The sequence below is a fragment of the Heptranchias perlo genome, unplaced genomic scaffold (assembly GCF_035084215.1).
Source record: "Heptranchias perlo isolate sHepPer1 unplaced genomic scaffold, sHepPer1.hap1 HAP1_SCAFFOLD_133, whole genome shotgun sequence".
In the NCBI taxonomy this organism is placed as follows: domain Eukaryota; kingdom Metazoa; phylum Chordata; class Chondrichthyes; order Hexanchiformes; family Hexanchidae; genus Heptranchias; species Heptranchias perlo.
In genome coordinates, this window is record NW_027138569.1 from 879,180 (window position 1) to 890,977 (window position 11,798).

The following is an 11,798-nucleotide window of genomic DNA, read 5'->3' on the forward strand; positions in this document are numbered from 1 at the left end:
TTGGCTGATAAAAACGTGCGTGTGAAACCCCACGGAAAATCTGTGGGAAGTGCAAATCTACCGAACGGCTTGCCCGGTCGGTTCAGCACTCAGCAAAATTGACCTTGCTGCTTTTAGCTCTGTGACGCAATGGATACGTCATTGTGAGTAAATGAAACGGTTTTAAAGGTTGTGGGTTCAAATCCCACTAGCGTTGTATTTTAGATAACGGCTACATAGTAATGATACTGAAGGGTGGGACCTTGTAATAAAAACCCAAGCTGTTCACCGATGTCCTTCATGGAAGGCAAACAGCCATCCCGACGCTTCCTGTTTTAAGAACATAAGAAACAAGAGCTGGAGTCGGTCATACGGCCCCTGGAGCCTGCTCCGTCATTCAATCAGATAATGGCTGATCTTCTACCTCAACTCCACTTTCCCGCCCGATCCCCATATCCCTTGATTCTCCGAGAGTCCTAAAATCGTTCTATCTCAGCCTTGAATATATTCAATGAATCAGCATCTACAGCCATCTGGGGTAAAGAATTCCGAATTTCACAACCCACTGCGTGAACAAATTCCTCCTCATCAAAGTCTTGAATAACCGACCACTTGTCCTGCGACTATGCCCCTGGTTCATTTCTATCTAACTAGGAGAAACAATCTCTCAGCACCTAACTTGTCACGCCCCCTCACAATGTTTTACGTTTTAATGAGATCACCTCTCATTTTTCTAAACTTCAGAGAGTTTAGGCCCATTCTACTCAACCGCTCTTTATAGGACAACCCTCTCATCGGAGGAATTAATCTAGTCAACCTTCATTGCACGTTCTCCAAGGCAAGTATATCCTTCCTTAGATAAGGAGAGCAAAACTGTTGGCAGTACTTCAGGAGAGGTCTCACCAAAGCCCTCACAACTGCAATAAGACTTCGTTACTCTTGTCCTCCAACCACCTTGCAATAAAGGCCAACATGCCATTTGCTTTCCTAATTGCTTGCTGTACCCACGTAATAAATGTTATGACCTAGGTCACCCAAGTCTCTCTGAAGACCAACCTTTAATAGATTCTCACCATTGAAACAATATTCTGTTCTTCTATTCTGACTGCCAAAGTGAATAACTTCACATTTCTCCACGTTCTCCTCTATCTGCCACCTTCTTGCCCACTCAGTAAATCTTTTTATATCCCTTTGCAGATTCTTTGTCTCCTCCTCACAACTTGCTTTGCCGCCGAGCTTTGTATCGTCAGCAAAGGTGGATGCAGTACACTCGTTCCCTTTATTTAATTCATTAATATAGATTGTAAATAGCTTAGGCCCAAGCACCGATCCTTGTGGCACCTCACTAATTACAGACTGCCAACCTGAGAATGACTCGTTATCCCTGCTCTCTGATTTCTCTCCGTTAACCAATCTACTATCCATGCTAATATATTACCCCCAACCCCATGCGCCCTTACTTAATGGAACAACCTTTTATGTGGGAACTTATCGAATGCCTTTTGAAAATCCATGTAAACTACAGCCACTGGTTCCCCTTGATCTACCCTGCTGGTTACATCCTCAAAAAACTCGAATAAATTAGTCAAACAAGGGGCTCCAGTCCCACTCGACTTTCATGACACTTAATTCCCTCTGATCTGGATTGGCGAATCGCTCTCAAGGAGGAGGCTGATCTCCAGCTCAGGGGATTCATAGAGAAGAAATTAAAACATGGCCAGACCAAAGTGAATTTGCTGGCCTCCCATTCCAATCTCAGCACTCAGACTCCATTCAGTCTCACTGCCCGTCTGGACATTATAATCTCCAGGAAGTAAAGATCATCTCACCGAATTGAAACACCTCTTGATGAAACTCTTTGAACGGGATCCAGTGTCCGCGGAAGCCTCACTTACACGCTGAAATCCCCCAGGATAATGTGACACTTCAGCCAGTTCCTTTGTCTGAACACAGAGACGGAAGGAGTGCGGGCGGGGTCGCAACATGTGAGGAAACCACGTTCGATACAGACAGAGAGGGAGAGAAACGGGATAAATTAGAAAATGATAAGTCGGTGTAATTAAACTGAGTTTTCAGTCCTGAGAATTATCGGCGGAAGGGAAGAGTGATGGAACGAGGAAAAGCAATATAAACTAAACGGTATAATTCTAATAGGGGTGCAGGAACAGGGAGATCTGCGGGTCTATGTACACAAATCATTGAAGATGGTAGGGCAGGTTGAGAAAGCGGTTAAGAAAGCATACGGGAACCTGGGCTTTATGAATAGATGCATAGAGTTCAAAAGCAAGGAGGTTATGATGAACCTTTATAAAGCAGTGGTTGAGCCACAACTAGAGTATTGTTTCTAGTTCTGGGCACCGCACATTCGGAAGGATGTGAAGGCCTTAGAGAGGTTGCAGAAGAGATTTACTGCAATGATTCTAGGGATGAGGGACTTCAGTTCCGTGCATAGACTGGAGAAGCTGGGGCTGTTCTCCATTGAGCCAGAAGTTTGAGAGGAGATTTGATCGAGGTATTCAACATCATGAAGGGTCCAGGCAGAGTAGATAGAGAGAAACTGTTCCCATTGGCGGAGGGATCAAGTACCAGAGGACATAGATTTAAGGTCATGGGCAAAAGAACCAAAGGCGACATGAGAAAATGTTTTTGACACAGCGATGGTTGTGATCTGTAATGCAGTGCCTGAGGGGGTGGTGGAGGCAGATTCACTTGTGGCTTTCAAAAGGGAATTGGATCAGTACTTGAAGGGGAAAAAATGCAGAGCTTCGAGTATGGAGCGGGGAAATGGGATTAGCTGGATTTCTCTTGCAGAGAGCCGGCACGGACTCGAAGGGCCGAATGTACTCTTTCTGTGCTGGAACCATTCTATGACTCTATAATTCTAAGAGTGTTGTAGATAAGAACACACTGGAGAGCGCTGGCTCCGAATCTGCGGTTAATTCACTCCCTGCAGTTTGAAACACTCCGTTTTTCTTATATTGAGAAGAATCTTGTTGCTCGAACTGAAAAACCAATTTGAAATTTCACTTCCTGTCCGGTCTCGAGAATCAGGGGATGAAACTTTTGAAATTGTCGAATGTTTTCCTCTTGAAGTGAAGTGAACCGTGTAAATCCGGTTAAACCGGCGGGTCGGAATCCCCTTAGATTTAGAATCCAGCTATTCAATCCCTTCGCTAAAACAACTCTGGTTTAAGAATTAAAGTCGTTGACCAGAAGCGGTCCCGCGGTGTTGGTCTGTGTTTAATCTCCACCATGAATGTTTAGCTCTCCCCGAGAATCAGTTTGTCCAACGTCCTCACAGAAAGATTCGTTCCCTCCTGTCGACTTGATTTGGGAAAATACAGAATATCAGCGAACAGCTGAATTTTTATTCCGCAATTGATTTTTATTATTTAATGGAAATATAAAGGAGCAGGGGGCACTTTAACCTCACGGAGATGATTCGTTGCAATTGGAAACCCGTGGATGGGAATCTCTGGAACTAATTTAAATCGGCAGTCAACACAGAGAGGCTGGGAAGCAAAAACGAAGGGCTTCTGGAGGCTGCCAATGAGGAAGAGTAAACATTGATCTCGCTGCTCTCTGGAGCACAACGGGTGGAAAAATGGAAGCAAAGAAACAAACAACATGAACTTGAAGGCACCGCTGGGATTTGAACCCAGGATCCCCTGTTTACAAGACAGGTGCTTCAACCACTGAGCCACGGCGCCCACATTTGTACAAATCTTTCCCAACGTTATGGTATTGATACCTTTGTCAAGCGACTTTGTTGAGCCTTCCCCTTCAGAGCGTCTGCGCAATAACATCGGTCTTTTGTTCAACGGTCTCAGCCTGAGAAACCATGGATATCAGTCGTGACCTTCTCTTTGTTATCCCCTGTCAGCACATCTTATATCTAGTCCTATTCATCCTGTTTTAATCCCACACTCTCCCCAAACTATCTGGTCTTACCCTATTGCATTTCTGATCTCTTCCCACGAAATGTTGGTGAGTACTGTGTGTGATACACCCGGCCCTGACCTCCTCCTGTGGTTGACCTCCGACAACTACTGCACAATAGTTTAACGTGTGTTTGTTTTACGTTATGAAATGTGTATTCGCGCTAGTCTACCCGGTGTACCTATTCTCACACAAACGGCAATTTTGCTTCAGATCATTTTAATTTTAGAAAGTCTTACTGGATAAGACAAGTTGGACATTCAAAATTTCGTGAAGAGACGTTGATATTGTTCACTTGAAATAATTAGTGTACAACTCAATGATGCTGTACATCGGAATAGAAAGCGAGATTGAATGAACAGGAAGCGTCTGAAAGTATGGCTGATCGGCTGTGGGTGGCAGCGAAGTTTCACATGGCTGCATGGTCAATTGCCAGCGTTTCGTTGAACTTCGGGTCTTATTTTCACTTTGAGGTTTTCACTGATTGATAAATGAGAAGTCCGGAGATCGGATCCCAGTTAAGTCCCACTCCGCTTCCATTTTAAGTGAAAAATCACCAATTGGCGTCTCAGATTTTTTCATAGCTGCAGACGGCAGGAACGTATTTTTCCAAGAAAGATGGCAGTGATGGATAGAAGGAAGGAAGATGGGAGGGATCAGAAATAAACTCGACTGAAAAGGAACAAAAGACTGAGCCTGAGAGTGAGATGGCAGGAGAGAAGCTGAGAGGCTGAAGTATGTGACTTTTCTCAGTCACTTCTTGCTGCCTCATAATTTCTTTACCTTCATTGTCCAATCGTAATTGGCTGCGGCGCGAATAATTGCGTAAATACAGCGAATTGGCGATCGCCGTTGACGGCAACCGTGGGCTGAGCGACGAAAACAACTTTTATCGTTCAACCGAGCCTTTCGGAGGAGCGGCGGAAATGTTCCAGAAATTATTGGGCAAATCACAAATTCCCGTATCTCACTTTCTGCAACATTTACCTATCGATAATGGCGCACGCTGTGAATGCATCATTTTGGCTCGAGGTCCCAGCAATTGCAGGATTATAATGATAACGAAATAATTCTGGTCCGATAACAGTGAAACCTTGTTCCGCTCCGGGATCCAACAGCCTTTCTCTGTCCCTGCTCTGTCCACTTATCCCAGTTATCTACAGAGAAAATGGGACCGGTCCAGTATTGTAAAAAACTGGTGAAAGAGAAAATCTGTCTCCTTCACCCGTGGAGAACAAGCGTCGAAAAGGGAACCAAAGCAAATGGCGGCAGAGCACAGGCCTGGAGATCTCAGTGAATCAGCCGTCGGTGACATTAACCTCCCGATCAGGTCAATAAACACCAGACAGTTGTTTCTATCTCTCTGCCTGGTGCTGAATCCAGATATAAAAGGTCGTTCCTGAGGCAATTGCTGAAAGCAGAGGGAAACCAATCAGGAAGAAAACAGTGTCGGCGACCGAGACCAGACCGGGATCCCGAGCCACACGGGCTGGATCCAATCACTGAGCAGCTCATCGCTTCAACCACCTTCGCGCTTCCCCCTCGGATCAGTTTCACCGAAACCGCTTCCTGTTTCTTGGTCAAATTCAATCTGATCGAGCGGATCAATCATAAAAATCGAACTCATATTTCTCCAGTGGCGCAGTCGGCAAGATCTGGTTCCAGATCCTATTCCTGATTCTTCGAACACTAATCCCTGACTCGCCAGCACGGGATGCAAAGACAATTCTGATTGAACAGCAAAAACTGACGGTTTTCAATAAAGACGCGAGGACGAGATTTACTGCAGCGCTCACTGAAACCTGTGGGGAAACACCGTGGGATTTCAAGGATTCCTCAAAATATTAAGGTACCTGATTTCAGTGAACACTCGGGAATGTGCTCCCAATATTTCTGAGTGACTTGGATGAAGGAATAGAGAGTTGTATATCAAAGTTTGCAAATGACAGTAAGATCGGTGGCACAGTTACCTGTGTGGGTGGGAGCAGGAAGTTACAAAGGGACAGAGACAGATTAAGTGACTCGCAAAACTGTGTTAAATGGAGTTTAATGTGGGGAAGTGTGAGGTAATTCACTTTGGATCCAATCAATCGGAAAATGGTCTCAATGTCGAGAGATTAGGAACAGTGGAGGAGCAAATGGATTTGTGTGTCCATGTACACAAATCACTAAAAACGATTGGACAATAAAAAAAGGTAATCAAAAAGGTTAAAGGGACTGGAATATAAAGAGGAGGAAGTTATGCTTCAGTTGTATGGAGCCTTGGTCAGACTAAATCTGGAGAACTGCGTTCAGTTCTTGGCACCGCCCCTCAGGAAGGAGTTATTGGCCTTGGAGGGGGTGCAGCGCAGATTCACCAGGTCTTACCTGGTCTTAAAGGGTTAAATTATGAGGACAGGTTGCATGAACTTGGATTGTATTCCCTTCAGTTTGAAAGGTTGATCTGATTGAGGTATTTAAAACGATAAAACGATTCGTAAGAGTAGATGCAGAGAAGTTATTTCCTCCGGTGATGGGGACGGGGCGGGACATAATTCAGAGCTCGGATTTTCACGGTGAAATCAGGAAGCACTTTATTACGTTGCACATACAGACGGCAATGTCGTTTCTTACCTCATACATTCTGCAAAGTCTTACTTGATAATGAATGTCACGCATTGAAAACGATTTTGGTAAAGAAGGCCTGATCGCGTCGGCTTGAAATAGATAGTGTACAACATGGACTTGGATGGACAGGGCAGAATTTCAAAGTGTGCAAGTGACACGAAACTCGGCAATGTGATAAACAATTTAAAGGATAGTAACAGACTTCAGGACGACATAGGCAGAGTGATGAAATGGCCAGACGCATGGCAGATGAAATTTAACGCAAAGAAGTGTGAAGTGATAAGTTTTGGCCTGAAGAATGAGGAGAGACAATATAAATCGAATGGTACAATTTTAAATCGGGTGCAGGAACACAGAGATATGGAGATCTATGTAAATAAATCTTTGAATGTGGCAGGACAAGTTGAGAAGGCTGTTAAATCAGCATATGGGATCATTGGCTTAGAGCCATAGAGTACAATAGAAAGGAAGTTATGCTAAACCTTTATAAAACACTGGTTAGGCCTCAGCTGAAATATTGTATTCAATTATTGGCACCACACTCTCGGAAGGATATCAAGGCTTTAGAGAGGGTGCAGCAGATAATTACAAGAATGCTGATTTAAACCCAGTCTCCTGATCCAAACAGTGAATGGTCTTTTGGAGACACCGAGGGAGAACAGGAACAGAGAAGGAAACAAACTGCGGACTGGATTCCAATTGCGCTCGGGAGGTTATTGTTAACTAAAGACACCGTGGAATGGGTTAAACAGAAGAATTGTTGGGGATTTAAATGTTCGGGATTTAAACCCAGACTTTCTCCCATGTTCCCAAATAGCGATCGAATAATCGGGAGATGGTGAAATGCAGGAGATTCAGGAGGGACCGAAGTCCTTCAATCTCTGCAGCAGTTACTGGGAACCGAGCCATGGGTGGGATTCCAGTTCAAAACGGGAGACTCTTAACAATGAGAGAGATCGTGGGCTCAAATCTGGACCCTACCTCCCTCCAAATTTAATTTTTCGTCATGAAGAGCGGGCGGAGGAATTAAATTTAACAGAAAAAATGTACAGACTTGGTTCAAATCTAATAACTGGACAGGTTCAAGATTGTAAAAAGTTTTGAAATTCGATTTCATCCTGATGGATAAAGTTAACCCTTTATGTTCCAGCTCCCTTTTCATTTGCTTTTCCCGTTAATCTTTCATTCGCTGTCAACCCCACAGGCAGCACGGAAGGACAGAAAGGTTTATCTCCGATCCGTCCTCTCCACTCGACCTTTATCTCATTACAGCAGGTGTAAAATTCCAATTGTCCCTCTCCATTTAAACAAAATATAAACAATCCAGGGACACAGACTTAAAACACCGGTTTCGAATTGATAGTAATATCATTCAAGACCATTTTAATTGTACAAAACTTACGTACGGCCGCAACAAAATTTCAATACAATAACGACACGGATGGGATTCCGACCCACACGGACAGAGCAGAATGGATTATTCGACCATTTCTGAATCCAAACAATAGAAACAAAGTCACTTTTGCACGATGCCCTGCCCGAGCACCCAGACCGACAATGTTGAATGTGTCGGGCCAACTTCTGCAAGGAAAGGAATTTATGGATTCCGTTCAATGAGGTCAGTCACTGTTCGAAACGGCCCGGTGTCAAACAGTAACGGCGCACGTTGGAAGGAATGTAAAAACGACCGCGGCAGGACTCGAACCTGCAATCTTCTGATAACATCGACGATTAATACCGAAGTCAGACGCCTTATCCATTAGGCTACGCGGCCGCTGCTACAAACTTTCAGCAAAAGATCTTAAACCAGGGCCAGGGGTGGTTAAGACTCTGCTTGAATCTTTCACTGACTTTCACTTTGTTGATGTTGTTCATTTATTGTTTTCTTTCTTGGAGCAAGTTGGCTCTCCTGTTTCCGACTAATCAGGAAACTGACAACTGAACTCCCGCTGGGTCTCCGAGAAACCTACAATCAGAATAAACAATGTTCAAATCTTTGATCAAAGTGTTTAGCCTCCAAATCGAATCTCTTTCGCACTCAGCCTGCAAAATAGAGAGAGGGGAAATAAAATAACAAGACAAATCGGTGAACGAAAAATGTACACGGAGAACAACACCGAGCGGAGAATGTGAACAGAATTTAATATCCAAGCCCGACGGGCCGAGTGGTCTCATCTCGTCTTGTAAAATACGAACAATCCCCAATTTTGCTGGGTGCGATTATTATATTCTGATTTTCTGTGTTTGGTTAATACAAACGCGGACCGGGTCCCGCACCACGGGGTAAACGGGTCAGATCCAGACCTGGCGCTCAGTGTTAATGTTAATATTGAGCACGGGATTCTATCCGTGTAATAATAAAATCGCGGGTTTCTTGCCATATATTCGACACATCCCCTTGCTGTGTGTTTAATCAGGGCAGGGAATGTTTTGCTATTTTAGTGATAATCATTTTTCAGGGAATTAGTAAACTCGTCTCGAAACATGAGATTTCCAGTTTCTATTTCGCTAAATGGAGTTGAGGTGCAGATCAGCGATGAGCTGCTGTGACTCCGCCGCGCCGGTTTAACCGGAATTAGACGTTTCAGTGAAGTGAAGTGAACCGTCTCAATCCGGTTTATTTCTTTATTTATAACATTCTATATTTTGAGTGACAGATTTATCTAAAACTCTTTGAGAGTTCAGTTGTCAGTTTTCTGATCAGTTGGAATCTGAAGAAAAGAAAAATAAGGAAAGAAAAACATTACAAAGGTCAAAACTCGAACTGATACAATCACCTTGTCTCCGTCTTAAAAGATGATTCGTTCTTCCCGGAGACCAGTTCAATATTTATCCCTTCAGCAACATCAATATAATGCATTGTTTGGTCATGAATCTGAGTTGGTTCCAGGCCTGGAGAGGGCATGCGCCAAGGGTCTCTGTTGACGCTGAGAGACCATGGTGCAAGATTTGGATAGATGGAGGAACATCCAATAACCGCAGAGTGAGGGGTGATGGAGGGGGTGGGAAAGAGGCCCTCCAGACATACATCCAAAGGCAGCGGGAGGCAGCGGGGGCGGAAGTCAATGCCAGGCGCACAGGAGCATGGACTTGGATGCAGTGCAGGAAGAAGTTCAATGCTCTTACATGAGTCGTTAAGGCGAGTGAGGTCAGCTCTCAAGTGGCCTCGCCTACCAACTGCACCACGCAATACACCCCCCATCCCCCACATATTAACAAACCCTTTCCATCGGTACTCAACTCTTCTAACCAGAGGCTTCCTTTCACCCTTACACATGACCACTGTTGTGAGCCGCCCACCCACATATCACAGGTCATACACACTGGCAGCTATCCAAGCATGACAAGCAAATCACACAGACACACATCCCGTTTTCTTGCAGGAGAAGGTGGCGCATATCAGGAAGCAGCAAGTGGCAGTGGCATTTAGCCAGTCGAGCCTGTTCCGCCATTCAATTAGATCATGGTGAACCTGCGACTTAACTCCATATACCCGCCTTTGCCACATATCCCTTCATACCCTTCGTTCACAGAAATCTATTAATCTCAGATTTAACATTCACAAATGAGCTTGCATCAACTACGGTCAGCAGAAGAGCGTTCAAAACGTCTTCCACCCTTTGCGTGCAGAATCCGAGGTTAAGTGGACGCAACACACCTGGAGAAAAGAAAATGTCTCAAGATGTTGTGTAGATTGAAGCTGAATATGAATTGATCCCAATTCAGCGATGTCATGAATGCAGAATGAAAATGCTCCTGCATTGGGCGGTAATGGAACGCTCGCTTCCTGTGCGGCAGGCAAGAATTCGACCACCAAAACATCCATGGTCGAACTGCAGTTGGCTGCATTTGTTCAATTGGAAACATGGTGGAAAGAACATACAGTCTCACAGGCCGGAAATGAGAGTGTTTGATGAGACTGCTGGTCATACGTGGCTCCAGTGGCGCAAGCGGTCAGCGCGCGGTATTGAAATGATAGTATCAGGCTCGAGAAATGTCGAGGTTGTGAGTTTGAGCCTCACCTGGAGCAGTTTTAACATTTGCTTCTGAATATTTCCACCCGAGTTCAAGACACAGCTGGTCTGTTCCTTGAAGCATCTCCTTCTTCGTGTTCTCATGTGTGCACTTGGTGTCCTCTGGCCCGCCGTATTGCAAAGCAGATGTGAGTTTAGATGTTAATCGGCAGGAGAGGGGGCGATTGGCGACAGCGTGAAATGACAAAGGAGGCGGCACGAGATCTTTCAATCTGAAGAACCGAACACACAATTCTTCTCTTTGTGAAACAGACATTCTTCTGTTTGAAGTGTCGTGTAGGAATATGGGGATCGGGCGGGAAAATCGATTCGAGGTCGAAGATCAGCCATGATCTTATTGAATGGTGGAGCAAGTTCGAGGGGCCGTAAGGCCGACTCCTGCTCCTATTTCTTATGTTCTTATATAACAGCTGACCCACTTTTCGTTGCTTGGCTGTTTGTTTTCCAATATCCATCCCCCCCCCCGCGCCCCCACCACCCCCGCCTATTGCTTGATCCAGTTTGTTGTTCCAACTTTCACATTCAACTTGTTTCACTTCCTGGTCATGTGATAAAAATAGCGGAGTGCAGAAGGTTCAGAGCCCGCAGGAAGACAAACATTGGAAGGAATGAAAGCAGCGATTTTGCTTCGCCACCAATGACGAAATGCTCACTTTTTCCTTATTTTTCGTTGTTTTCTCTTGGAGCAAACCTTTGGGAAAGTGAAGCGAACTTCAGTGACTGTAATGCCACCAGGGGTTCTGGCTCACAAGATGACATTGGAGACATCGGCATCTGAGAGGCTGAAAGGGTTCACATTGTTCCCGAGATTCGGTAAGAGGCAGCACGGATTTGTAGCGCTGAATGTCTCTGCATTCTACCGCCCACGGAGATGATGCCGGAAGTGTCTGCACGGAGTGGGTCGCGGTTAAAAGGTATCTAATTTATTGGAACAAAGAAATCAGATCAGCCCAACTAAACTCAGTGTTCACCATCCAATTGACAAGCTACAGATAACTGCACCAATCCAAACATTTCCAGATAATTATGGAAGAGACTTACTTGAAGCAGTTTAGACATTAAGCAATATCTGTGCAAACAAGGGACGGGTGGTGTGAACGGGCAATCAGTGGTCTTTCTAACTGATCATCTACTGTCCAAATGTTTCTGGTAAAAATGTTGATCAGAGAAGAACAAAGCCCTTTTCTGAGAATGCTCACCAAAGGTCAACATATTGACAACACATGGCAGGCATCGTCT

General features: G+C 44.8%; 3 non-coding genes across 3 annotated transcripts; 1 reads left to right on the plus strand and 2 right to left on the minus strand.

Annotated features, from left to right (window-relative positions):
- Positions 1-3,616: 3,616 nt before the first annotated feature.
- trnat-ugu (transfer RNA threonine (anticodon UGU)) lies at positions 3,617-3,689 on the minus strand. The gene has a single exon. It is a non-coding gene; the product is annotated as a tRNA-Thr (tRNA).
- A 4,520-nt stretch (positions 3,690-8,209) lies between these two features.
- trnar-ucg (transfer RNA arginine (anticodon UCG)) lies at positions 8,210-8,299 on the minus strand. The gene is given in 2 exon segments: positions 8,210-8,245; positions 8,263-8,299. It is a non-coding gene; the product is annotated as a tRNA-Arg (tRNA).
- A 2,161-nt stretch (positions 8,300-10,460) lies between these two features.
- On the plus strand, positions 10,461-10,555 carry trnaf-gaa (transfer RNA phenylalanine (anticodon GAA)). The gene is made up of 2 exons: positions 10,461-10,498; positions 10,520-10,555. It is a non-coding gene; the product is annotated as a tRNA-Phe (tRNA).
- The last annotated feature ends 1,243 nt before the right edge of the window (positions 10,556-11,798 follow it).